This window comes from Garra rufa, chromosome 1 (assembly GCF_049309525.1).
Source record: "Garra rufa chromosome 1, GarRuf1.0, whole genome shotgun sequence".
Classification (NCBI taxonomy): Eukaryota; Metazoa; Chordata; class Actinopteri; order Cypriniformes; family Cyprinidae; genus Garra; species Garra rufa.
The window spans coordinates 103,752,137-103,766,559 of NC_133361.1; the positions used below are offsets into that span (position 1 = coordinate 103,752,137).

At 34.2% G+C, this 14,423-nt stretch overlaps 1 pseudogene; it reads left to right on the plus strand.

Moving 5' to 3' along the window:
- Window positions 1-14,423, plus strand: part of LOC141341157 (uncharacterized) — a 210,595-nt pseudogene that overhangs the window by 56,607 nt on the left and 139,565 nt on the right.

Sequence of the window (14,423 nt, forward strand, 5' to 3'; positions counted from 1 at the left end):
AAAAAACAACAACAACAACAACAACATGTAGCCACACTTACTTGGTTTTTTTGATATGTTTGAGAGTTTTACTGCTGTCTGATTTGATGCTAAATTGGTCCATGTGTGATGTTTCTCCGGTGCAAAAACTACAGCTTCATGGTACTCGTTACGATCTGTTTGCAAAATCCCATTAAAATATTTGCTGTTGTTTCTTGAGAGTTTCACGTGTGAAACTGCATGTATGTAACCATACATGCAGTTTTCTGATTCAGTCACTTGTTTGATTACACCTTGTTTCATTTTTGCCATTGTTTCCAAAGAGGTGGCAAGCACAGCAATTTATACTATGTAGAATTACATAGCCAGTAGTAGTAAATTAACAATCAACAGACAATTCAATTAAGCAATTAGAGAGGTAGGAGCAGCATGTTCATCAAATCAAGGAGTTAATTATATTACAATTTGGAATATAAGTTTAGTTAAGGTAATGTTTAGAAAATGGAATTGATATATTGCTGGGAAAAAAAACAGTGTTTTTGTTTTTGAAATTACACTGAGTAAAGTACAGCTGACCTTTTTAATGGTCTGAGTGATGAAGTTAAGATATATTTTGAGTGTTAAGATGATTTTAAAGAAATGATTTGGACATTTGCAGTTCAGATTTTGTGTAATTTAATGTTCAGAAAATGCAACGAAATGTTGGGTACATCTGTCACAGTTATAGACTTTTAGTTGTTTCTTTTTCTGTTTAAGTTATCCTGCCTTGTTTGGTTTTGTTGACCTAGTTTTCCATTATTTCTTTGATTGTGTCATTTTTATTTACCTGTGTCTTGTCATTAGTCTTTGATTTGTCTGTATATTGAAGTTTCTGTCTGTTTAGTTTCAATTTGGTGGGTGTTGTTAATGTCTACGTGTGTCTCCGGCCTTCCTGTATGTTGATTTAGCTATTTGTGGAAATATTAAAGACATTATTTTAAATTGTTCTCTGCATATTGTGTAATTTTGATAAGCAATTTTTAAGGGAATGGTTTTTGCTGTTGATGTGTTATGAATAATTTGTCATTTATGTGTGCTTTTTGTGGCTTATGTATACCTTGTAGGTTTAAGCTTCCCAATTTGATTCATGTAGAATATAACTTACTTTTCATTAAATAAATGTCTTCTTTGCCTTTTTTAACAGTAGGTATTTTAATTTGTTTTAAGATTTAATGATACATTTATAATTATTGTATTTTAAGTGTGATGAAGCATTAGCAAGTTTTATTTGCATGTGATTCAATGGTGTACATTTGGGCTGCTCAATCCTGTTTCTGGAGATCTATCTACCTGCAGACTTTTCTTCCAGCCCAGCTCCTACACAGCTGTCTGAAATTATCATGTGCTACTTAAGAGGTTAATTAGCTGGTACAGGTGTGTTTGTTCAGGGTTGGAGCTGAAGTCTGTAGGATAGTAGGTCTCCAGGAACAGGGTTGGGCACCCCTGGTGTACATTATCATAAAATCATGTATTGTCAACCAGAACTTTTTGTATTTCAGTGAAATCTTTTGATTAAAACAAGTTTTATTTTGGTTTTATTAATTTGCATACCTGTTTGTTTGAGGCAAAAATCAAAGAAGCAGTCTAGAGAATAAAGAATTTAAGAAATATTTAATTTGTTGTAGGCTTTTTATAGTATTTTTTGTGCAGTGTCAAAACCCAAGTTAAACCATAGTCAATGAAGACAGAGTCATATAAGGGTTCCTCATTAACTTTTGCAGTGAAAACTTTAATAAAACAATACAACAATATTGAGAGTGCAATGTTTTGAGTAAAATCACATTATAAATTACTGTAAAAAACTACTCTTCTTGCTTTAGTAGTAGTTACAATGGCTATTAGCATTGCTGAAAGGTTGTACACAATGGCAAACAACCATTTGTAGCAGCTTCTTAAACATCTTTTTAACAAAATCATTACTAATATATGATATTTACCTTGTCTATAAATGAACTTTTACAACATTACCTCTATGATGTTTTATAGTGGATGGCAATGTATTATTAGAGAAAGCAAACCATGTCTGTCTAATTGTTTTCATGAAGAACCAGGAGCATTAACTGGAAGTGACATGTTGTTGTTGTTCTTCTTTGGTGTTTTATGGCAGCTGGCATCCAATGTGTTTCATTACTGCCACCTACTGTGCTACATTCCCTTTACATTATATTTTTGTCCAGTCCAGTTTCTTTTTAAAAATCTAATAAGCATTTTATACCTTCTTGTTTCTCTGCACATTCTAAAATACTTTTAACATTTCCCTCTATTTGTTCTAAACTCTGCAGTTGGGTCATCATTTTTGGTATGTGACATGAAATGAAACAAAATTAATTTTACAAACAAGGTAGATAGATTTCCACCTAGAATGTGTACTAAAAATATTTAAAATATTTGAAAGTTAAATTCCTTAAGGGGCAACACAGGTTTATTAAAATCATTTTCAACCAACAACATATAATCACACATTTTTGCTGTCTAACTTCCTGTTTATTCACAATTGTAGAAATACATATGAAGATGAAAATAACAAAGTGGAGCCAGGGAGATTATTCAACTAAAAATATCAAGAAAATTTAATTTAATTTAATTTGCTTATGTTCCAATCAAAATAATTAATAAGCCAAAGATTGCTATAATCATCCTATCTGATTCTGATCACATAATTTTCTGGGGCACTTAAGAGTTCAAGTGAGAATCAACATAGAATGAACAAAAACACCCTTATTTCTAACTCTAGAAGAAGAAATAATTAGTACATTGATCCACATATTTAAGTAATCAAATTTACACATTTCATAAGGCTGCAACACACAGGACTCAAACCCACGTTCTCTGCATAAGCCCAGAAAACATGGGCTTATGCAGACGCCAAAGCTCCATAATTCAAGTGAAATTCAACTGAAAATTAGAATGAATACAAATAATGTATTTAATAAGCTCAGTCAAAATCATAGTTAGAAAAGCACAACATCTAAAAAGAAGCAACTTCAGCATCATGTGTTTTCACAGTAACTATGGTGGTTTGGGAATGTGCTACATTGGATTCAAACCCATGATTTGAAAGGTTCAGTGACTGTGTAGTTGTGGTAGTCAGAGCACAAAAGCATGTTTAAAAAGCATATTTCCATTCTAATGGTGATTGGTGCATTTGTGGTCATGTAGCCTATTTAAAGCTTGATTACACAGGTGTTGGTGATTTCTGATCTTGTTTCTTCAACAGGTAAGTTTCAAGATTTTCATTTTCCAAACTAAGTAAAACTCATTTTTTCATTAGATATTATTAAACTCTTTAATATTCCCATTCATAGCTAAAGCTGCTTGTTTTTGTATGTCAATTGTATATTATTAAAAACAAATAAAAGTTTAATACACTTAGGTTTAATTTTGGGTACTGCAGTTTTGTTTTTGCTTTCATCAACTATAGGGATACAAAATACAGTACTTTGTTTATGCAAATGACTTTTTCATGGTTTTATTTAATATTTTTTTCTGTGTAGTTTAGTACAGCTTTGATTACAGTTATCAGTTAGGCTTCCAGTTATGTTTAGGATAGATTTTAAAGTACTTTTACTTGTTTTTAAAGCACTCAATGGCCTAGGACCTACATACTTTGCAGATATGCTTACTGAATATAAACCTAACAGACAACTCAGATCTCTAGGATCGAGTCAGTATGTAATATCAAGGGTTCACACAAAACAAGGGGAATCTGCTTTTATCCATTATGCCGCCCACAGTTGGAATCAGCTTCCAGAAGAGATCAGATGTGCTAATACATTAGCCACATTTAAATGCAGACTCAAACTCATCTGTTCAGCTGTGCATTTATTGAATGAACACTGTGCTACGTCCGAACAGATTGCATTATTTTATGTATAATCATTTTACTGTGTTAATTTTTTAATCATCTTAAATGTTCTTAAATTCTCTGTTTTTATTATTGTGATTATTATTTTTAATTTTTATGATTTTTATGCTATTATGATTTTAATTCCTTTTATGTACAGCACTTTGAATTGCCATTGTGTATGAAATGTGCTCTATAAATTTGCCTTGCCTTGATTACGCAGGTGTTGGTAATCTCCAGGTTTGTTTCTTCAACAGGTAAATTTGTGTTTTAATTTTCCAAATTAAATAAAATGCCTTTTATTATTAAATATTATTAAACCGTTTAAATGAATATTCTCATTCAGAGCTAAAGATGTTTGTTTTAATGTTTTTTGTATATTTATTAAAAAAATAGAAATTTAATACATTTAGGTTGACTTTTGGTCTTGGGTACTGCAGTTTTGTAGATTTTATAGCTTTCATCAGCTAGGCTAAATATAGGGGTGTAAAATTCATTGCTTTGTTTATGCAATTTACTTTTTTTCATGGTTTTATTTATTTTCTGTGTAGCTTAGTACAGCCCTGATTACACAGGTGTTGATAATTTCCGGTCTTGTTTCTTTAAGTAAGTTTGTTAAATTATACAAATAATATATTAAATAATTGTTTTATTAAATATTATTAAACTGTTTAAATGAATATTCTCATTCAGAGCTAAAGCTGTTTGTTTTAATATCATTTGTATATTTATCAAAAAAATAATTTTGATACAGTTAGGTTGACTTTTGGACTTGGTTACTGCAATTAAGTAGGTTTGTGTAGCTTTCATCAGCTAGCCTATAAATAGGGGGTTGAAATTCAGTGTTTTGTTTATGCAAATTACTTTTTTTTTATGGTTTTATTTAAATTATTTATTTTCTCTATGCAGCCTACTACAACCTTGATTATCCTGACTACACAGGTGTTGGTAACTTCCAATCTTGTTTCTTCAACAGGTAAGTTTAAATAAAACATTTTTCTTATAAACAGTTTAAATGAATATTCCTATTTAGAGTTAAAGCTGTTTGTTTTAATATCATTTGTATATTTAAAAAAAATATATAGTTTAATACACTAAGGTTGACCTCTGGTTTTGGGTACTACAGCTTTGTAGGTTTGTGTGGCTTTATATACAGTGGGTTGCTTATGTAAATTACTTTTTATGGTTTTATAACGTGGAATAATGCATTGTTCTTGAGTGTTTTGCTGTCAGTACAGAAACGTATTTGATTATCTCTAAATGTGGTGACATAAGTAAGTGTTGGGCTCAAGATTCATGTTAGATCATGGGGAGAATGAATTAATATTTTGCTTCGCATTGGCAATAATATTAGAAGCTTGCTTTATGCAGTGGTGTTGCACAGAACATTAAGTGGAACATAAACTAAATGTAATCTTATGTATACTATTCCAACATGGAAATATTTGTGGTAGTTTGTTTTATTAATTTGTTTATATATTTTTACTTTAGTCCTGTGAGAGATTATCTTCAGATGATATTGAAATTATGTACAGCTTTGAATGGCATTGCCTTTATTGAGGCTTCAATCACAAATATAGTGTTCCTAGGCTTGCACATAATTGCTTAACTTAATATTTTAATTTAACATGCTGTAAATGAGAAATGAGAAGCTGTTTATAAACCTGTTGTCCAATGAAAATGTCAGTTTGAATTAGTCTTTTCTCTGGCTTGATGTGTCACTTTGATGAAAATGAGTTGCAATGTTATTGGAAAAGCTGATTATTTTCTTTCCTTTGTTTACATGTAGAGAAACGGGAGGTAAGGCATTCAAGTCAAGGTAAACCATAGTCAATGAAGACAGAGTCATATAAGGGTTCATTTAACTTTTGCAGCAAATATTGCAACAATATTTTGCAACAATATTGAGAGTGCAATGTTTTGAGTAAAATCACATTATAAATTACTGTAACAAACTACTCTTCTCGCTTTAGTAGTAGTTACAATGGCTATTAGCATTGCTGAAAGGTTGTACACAATGGCAAACAACCATTTGTAGCAGCTTCTTAAACATCTTTTTAACAAAATCATTACTAATATATGATCTTTACCTTGTCTAAGGTCATAAAAATGAATGTACAACATTGCCTCTATGATGTTTTATAGTGGATGGCAATGTATTATTAGAGAAAGCAAACCATGTCTGTCTAATTGTTTTCAAGAAGAACCAGGAGCATTAACTGGAAGTGACATTTTGTTGTTCTTTGGTGTTTTATGGCAGCTGGCATCCAATGTGTTTCATTACTGCCACCTACTGTGCTACATTCCCTTTACATTATATTTTTGTCCTGTCCAGTTTCTTTTTAAAAATCTAATAAGCATTTTATACCTTGTTTCTCTGCACATTCTAAAATACTTTTAACATTTCCCTCTATTTGTTCTAAACTCTGCAGTTGGGTCATCATTTTTGGTATGTGACATGAAATGAAACAAAATTAATTTTACAAACAAGGTAGATAGATTTCCACCTAGAATGTGTACTAAAAATATTTAAATATTAAAAGTTAAATTCCTTAAGGGGCAACACAGGTTTATTAAAATCATTTCAACCAACAACATATAATCACACATTTTTGCTGTCTAACTTGTTGTTTATTCACAATTCTAGAAATACATATGAAGATGAAAATAACAAAGTGGAGGCAGGGAGATTATTCAACTAAAAATATTAAGAAAATTTAATTTAATTTGCTTATTAATTATTTTGATTGGAACATAAGCCAAAGATTGCTATAATCATCCTATCTGATTCTGATCACATAACTTTCTGGGGCACTTAAGAGTTCAACTGAGAATCAACATAGAATGAACAAAAACACCCTTATTTCTAACTCTAGAAGAAGAAATAATTAGTACATTGATCCACATATTTAAGTAATCAAATTTACATATTTCATAAGGCTGTAACACACAGGACTCAAACCCACGTTCTCTGCATAAGCCCATGTTTTCATGCCAAAGCTCCATAATTCAAGTGAAATTCAATTGAAAATTAGAATGAATACAAATAATGTATTTAATAAGCTCAGATAAAATCATAGTTAGAAAAGCACAACATCTAAAAAGAAGCAACTTCAGCATGTGTTTTCACAGTTACTATGGTGGTTTGGGAATGTGCTACATTGGATTCCAACCCATGATTTGAAAGTTTCAGTTACTGTGTAGTTGTGGTAGTCAGAGAACATGTTTACGAAAGTAAAAAGGTTGACACAAGCATTAGTTAAAATGCTTGGTAATTAATAACGATTTATCAGCACCTGATCTCAATGTGTAGTATATAAGAGAAAGAAAACAGTTGGTGTGTTTTTTTTTTTTTCCTGTGTTCTCACAGCAGGTAGGAATGTGCCAGAGCTGATTGTGAATTGAGTATTATTATTATTATTATTATTATTATTTTGCTTTATTTGGAAATAGATTTAATTTGAGGAATTCTTATAGCATTAATAGTAGTTTTTGTCATGCTAAAGTAGATATGTTTCTGATGTGTTTTAAAATGTGTCTATTTTGAGTATTGCTTGCAATGAAGGTAGTGAAAATGATTGCTCCTTTGAAATGTTTGCTCTACACTAAAAGCTTTGTAATGTTAGTGTATTTTTTAATGAGTGGTGTGATTTTGTTGCTTTTTTGAGGGTAAATATATGTATATAGTTTGTACCAACATTTAGGTTATGTTTTATTAGTGTTTTTGGTAAGTTACAATAATTTAAAACTGATTGCCTAGTATATCAGTCATCTGATTTACTGAAATGTACTGCATGTAACATTTTCTAATTTAACATTAAAATATTAACTAACTTTTTTTGTCTTTTGACAACAATGTTAGATAAAAAGAATGTTGTTTGTATTCATGTATTTTACATTTGATGGTGTACAATTATGATAAAATCATGTATTTTTGTTGTATTTGGGTTTTATTCATTTACATTATTGTTCAGATAAGGTAAAAAGGAGAGAAATAATTGTATTTGTGATCAAGAGTTATGTTTTGGATAATGAGATATAATTCAGTTTTTTTTTTTTTTTTCAAATACAGAGAAGGAAAACTTTACATTGAAGTCACTGTAAGTATATGTAATGTTTGTGAAAATTTTATTGTCAGATCAATTAATATTGTGACATTGGTAAATCTTTTCTCATTGAAACTTAGTGTATGCAATGTATGAATATAATCCATTATTGACTGTTTACTATGTGTGTCTGTTTGCAGATGCCTCGACCAAGCAAGCGCTCAAAGATAGCTAAAAGGCTATATGCTCAGCGGCGTGCTGGAAAAGAGGAGGTCTGTACTGTTAAAAAACAGGCAGAACCTAGCTCTCCATGCAGGCATGAGTTTTCTAAGCCAAGCTGTCTGAGCAAAAATGTTGAGTTTTCTAAGCAAAGTTCTCTGAGCAAGTTTTCTAAGCAAAGTTCTTTGAGCAAGTTTTCTGAGCCAAGTTGTTCAAGCAACCACACTGAGTTTACTAGTCCTGAAAGCAACATGTTTTCCAAGTCAAGTTGTCTGAGCAAAAAAAAGTTTTCAAAGTCAAGCATTGTGAGCAACCATAAGTTTTCTGAATCTAGTGCTTTGAATATTTTAACTGCATGTTCTGAATTTCCACAGCGATCAGTGCTGAAAGGTTCTTTTCATCAAGGTGATGCCCGCTTTGGAAATTCACGCAACAGACAATGTGGAGCCATCAGTCTGACAGCAGTGCTGGAAAGCAAGGTGAAGAACGTGCTGACATGGACAACACAAGATTTGGACGGTGTATTGGTAGCTGGAACACACCTTTACGAGTCTTTAAGAAACCAAGGTAACATACGTGATCGTGAAGTCAGAGGGAGGAATTACATTGCAGTACATGAGTTACCAAGGAGACATGTGCTGGGTAATACTGTATTTTACATTGAGTACACTGAGTCTCTAACTGGTTTTGTTAATGTCAATGAGTACAATGACTATGATGCAACCATAAGCAATGTGGCCATGCCGCTTGATGTAGCATTTCAGCAAGCTCTACTGAATGTCGATGCCTTCCTTTTAACTATTTGTGCAAATACATCTGCAGTGATTAAGGAGGGGTCATGGTATGCCGTTGTTGACTCTCATGCTATCAAAACAGAGACGAGTTGCGTTACTTATCACAGAACCATAGAGTCTTTGTACAAATATGTTAATGACATGGCACAAATATTTGGCGAACCTGAGCCACCATTTGAGATAACTGGAGTTTTTGTTTATGCAGATGCAGAAGTTTCTGATCTACTGGAAGAAGCAGGCTGCAGCAGTTTTCAATGTTCTTCTGGTAAAGCCCTTTATAGTGAAGTCTTAAAACGTACACCTAAGGTATGTGAACCTGTGAAGACTGAGCTAAGGATGTCTGATTTTCAAGTGCCTGTGAATGAAGTTGCAAACACAAGAAGCACTAACTTTCCAACGCAGACAGCATGTAATGTGTTGCCAGGTAAAGTGAAAAGGGGAAGGGAAAAAAAGCAGACTGGAGTTTTGATTTATGCAGATGCAAAACTTCCTGATCCATTGGAAGAGGCAGGTGGCAGCAGTTTTCAATGTTCTTCTGGTAAAGCCCTTTATAGCGAAGTCTTAAAACGTACACCTAAGGTATGTGAACCTGTAAAGACTGAAGCCAGTAATGTGTTGCCAAGTAAAGGTAAGAGGGGGAAGGAAAAAAAGCAGAATGAGCTTTCAGATAAACAGATTACAAAATCACATGCTGAAACCATTGTAACTACCTCAATGATACAAACGAACGTTTTGCAAAATATTTTACCAAATGATTCAAAAACAACCAAGCAAAACAAAAGCAGTCTCAATGACTTCCCAAAGGCAACCTCTCTAACATCTGACACTGTTCTAAATGAATTAACTCCAATAAATATATTTCCACAGAATCCAGTGTTGAAAGGTACTTTTCATCAAGGTGATGCCCGCTTTGGAAATTCACGCAACAGACAATGCGGTGCCATCAGTCTGACAGCAGTGCTGAAAAGCCAGATGAAGAACGTGCTGACATGGACAACACAAGATTTGGACAGTGTATTGGTTGCTGGAACACACCTTTACGAGTCTTTAAGAAACCAAGGTAACATACGTGATCGTGAAGTCAGAGGGAGGAATTACATTGCAGTACATGAATTACCAAGGACACATGTGCTGGGTAATACTGTATTTTACATTGAGTACACTGAGTCTCTAACTGGTTTTGTTAATGTCAATGAGTACAATGACTATGATGCAACCATAAGCAATGTGGCCATGCCGCTTGATGTAGCATTTCAGCAAGCTCTACTGAATGTCGATGCCTTCCTTTTAACTATTTGTGCAAATACATCTGCAGTGATTAAGGAGGGGTCATGGTATGCCGTTGTTGACTCTCATGCTATCAAAACAGAGACGAGTTGCGTTACTTATCACAGAACCATAGAGTCTTTGTACAAATATGTTAATGACATGGCACAAATATTTGGCGAACCTGAGCCACCATTTGAGATAACTGGAGTTTTTGTTTATGCAGATGCAAAAGTTTCTGATCCATTGGAAGAAGCAGGCTGCAGCAGTTTTCAATGTTCTTCTGGTAAAGCCCTTTATAGCGAAGTCTTAAAACGTACACCTAAGGTATGTGAACCTGTGAAGACTGAGCTAAGGATGTCTGATTTTCAAGTGCCTGTGAATGAAGTTGCACACACAAGAAGCACTACAGCATGTAATGTGTTGCCAGGTAAAGGGAAAAGGGGAAGGAAAAAAAAGCAGACTGAATTCTCAGATGAGCAGGTTACAAAATCACATGTTGAAACTGTTGTAACCGATGACATAATTATCACTGATGTTTCAGTTCCAGACATCTTTTTTTGTCCTTTAACTCTTAAAGATCAGCAAGCCTTATGTGAGCTCATATTAATGCCAAATGATAACACAGACTGTAATATCATAAACTTTGGTCCAATTGCAGGTCCATGTCAGACAAAGACTATTAAACCAGATGGAAACTGCTTTTTCAGATCGTTGGCATATGCGATATGTGGAAATGAGGACAAGCACTTGAAGATTCGCCGTGCAGCTGTCAAACATCTGAAAATGAATACTTCGCTATTTGAGAGGTACTTAAGAAGTGAATATTCTTCAGTAGAGGATTATTTGACACGATCTAGAATGTTTTATTCTGGCACGTGGGTGACAGAAATTGACATATTCGTTTCGGCTGATCTTCTTAAAACCACCATAATGACTTTTAATGATGGCCGATGGAATGCATACAAACCTACCGGAGACGTATGTACACAGAATGCCATTTATTTGAAACATTGTAATGGTAATCATTATGAAGTTTTGACTTGTGTTAAGCACAGAGATCTGGATGTTTGTTCGGGAGTATGTGGAAATGCAGTGTCAAATGCGGTCAGCAGGCCATGTCTGCGTAAAAGAAAGGTAAGCGATGCTGCAGAATGTCCTCCAACCAAAAGACATCGGGAAAGATATCGCAACGACAGTGAGTACAGACAGAAACAACTTAAGTATGAGAAATCAAAATATGGTAGTGACCCTGATTACAGGCTAAATAAAATCAACTATGCCCAAAAAAAATACTATACTGACAGAAATTACAGGGAGAAAAAAATGGAAATTCTTCGTAAGAAATATTCCCAAAATTCTTCTGTTCGTTTGTCAAAGTGTGAACGTTCTAAGACTAAGTACTCAAGCAATATTCAGTTTCAAAAATGGGTTTGTCAGTATTCTCGATTGAAATATAAACATAATGTCTCTTTTCAGGCAAATGTGTGCGAGTATTCCAAGAAAAAATATCTGCAAAACCTGGCCTTTAAAGCAAGAGTATGTGAGTATTCAAAGAAACGATATCAGCAAAACCTAGCCTTTAAAGCAAGAGTGTGTGAGTATTTAAAGAAAAAATATCGACAAAACCTGGCCTTTAAAGCAAGAGTATGTGAGTATTCTATTAGGAAATACCATAAAGATGTGAAGTTTCGTATGAGTAAAATACAAAAAGGTTGTGAAATGTATGCAAGAAAGAAAGAACAAAAAGACATTGATGTTGCTATTAACTATTTTAGACAAGAAGTTCGTAATGGTCCAGAGTTTGTATGCTGTGTCTGTCACCGTTTACTTTTCAGAAAGCAGGTTATTGAATGCAAAACAGAATGCTATGAAGACAAAGGAGAGAAAATTGCTGTTTTGGGTAAAAAATGTATCACAACCAATTATGTGCATGTTTGTGATGAACAGTGTGACCAATCTTCTGCTTATTCCTCAGGGTGTAAATTATGGATTTGTCTAACTTGTCATCGAAAAATCCTTTCTGGAAGACTGCCCGAAGAGAGTGTTGCCAACAATATGCAATTGGTGGATATTCCAAATCAACTGAAATGTCTCAACTCATTGGAACAACATCTTGTTGCACGCAACATTCCTTTTATGAAATTGCTCTGCCTTCCTCGTGGTAAACAACATGGATGTCATGGACCTGTAGTGTGTGTTCCAGTAAATACCACAGACGTGTCAAATATCCTTCCACGCAATGAATGTGATGACAAGATGATAAGGCTCAAACTGAAACGCAAGTTAACCTACAAAGGGCATTATGAGTACAAGTATGTTCACACTGATCGTATTAGAAATGCTCTGAAATATTTGATCAGGTTCAATAAGTGGTTCAGTGATGTGGAGATTAACGAACAGTGGATCAACTCTTTGAATGAACCGGAAGGGAATGTTGTTAATGAAATGGAGGAACAAGATGTAGTTGAGATGACTGACGAAAATGATCTTGATGAGCAGCCAGAAGAAGACTTGACCTACATCAAAGAGCAAAGTGGACTTTTATCAGACACATCATTACAACCTGTGGATATTGGTTCCGAAGTAATTGATCAGCATTTCCAGGATGTGTTAAATGTGGCACCTGCTGAAGGTAACAGTCCTGTTACAATGTTATCTGATAAATCCAATGAAGCTAAATGTTTCCCAGTTCTCTATCCAGCTGGTGGTCCAACTTTTCATGATAAGAGGGAGGTCAAAATTACGTTGTCACGATACTTAAATGCAAGAATCCTCAATGCAGATGGACGATTTGCACGGAGCACGGACTTTATTTTCTATGCCCAGTATTTGTCGGAGCTTGATCAAGTTGTGTCTAATGTTTCAATTGCTTTACGTAAAGGATCTGACAAGAGTTTGCTGACCGAAGTAACACCAGATATGCTAACAAACCCAGAATCGTTGTCTAAAATATTGAATTTTGACGAAGGATACAAGTTTTTGAGACCAATTCGTGGAACGCCACCATATTGGCAATCTACTCAAAAAGACCTTTTTGCACTCATAAGACAGCTGGGCATTCCAACATTCTTTGCATCTTTTAGTTCTGCAGATCTCAGATGGCCTGAAATTACTAGTACCATACTCGGACAAGAAGGAAAAAATCTAAATGCAGGTGAGCTTGACTGGTCTGAAAAATGTGGACTTATTCGACGAAACCCAGTTACTGCAGCACGGATGTTTGATCACAGATGGCACTGTTTTCTGAGAGATGTAATCATGTCTTCAGCTCAGCCGATTGGTAAGATATTAGATTACTTTTATCGTGTAGAGTTTCAACAACGTGGATCTCCTCATGTTCATTGCCTGTTTTGGGTTGAAAATGCACCAAAGTTAAATGAAGATAATGAAGACAATGATGCTATGGTTGTCAGTTTTATTGATCATTACATCACTTGTGAGATCCCAAGAGAAGATGATACTGAACTGTTTGAGACGGTCAACGGTGTTCAGAAACACAGTGTCAGACATTCAAAGACGTGTCGCAAGAAAAAGACTGTCTGCAGATTTAATTTTCCAAGACCCCCATCTAACCGTACCTTTATTACCAGAGGCGGTGGTCAAGATGATTTGAAAAGTAGTGATGGAAGAGATGCTGCAAGTACAATTTTAAAGAAGGTAAGAAGTGCATTAACAGATTCTGATATACATTATGATTCAACAAATGCATTTTTTGAATCTATTGGCATTAATCAGACTCTCTTTGAAAAAGCATACAAGCAGTGTTCCAAAAAGAAAACTGTTGTACTAAAAAGAAGTCCAAAAGACGTCTGGGTGAACCAGTATAATAAACATTTACTGCGTGCCTGGCAAGGAAACATGGATATCCAGTATGTCACAGATGCTTACTCTGTAGTGGTTTACATTATCAGCTACATCACAAAAGCAGAACAAGAAATGGGACTATTGCTGCAACGTGCACAAAATGAAGCCATGAATGGAAATCTCGAAGCAAGATCATCACTAAAAATGCTTGGGAGCGTGTATCTGCACAACAGAGAAATTTCTGCTCAAGAGGCAGTGTACCGACTGACCGGCATGCACTTGAAGGAATGTTCTCGTAAAGTTCAATTTATTCCAATTGGATTGAATCCTGTAAAGATGAGTTTGCCTCTTCGTGTTCTCCAAAAGAAAGATGATCAATCTGCAGAAGAAACCACCTTTTGGATGACAAATCTGGTTGACAGGTACAAG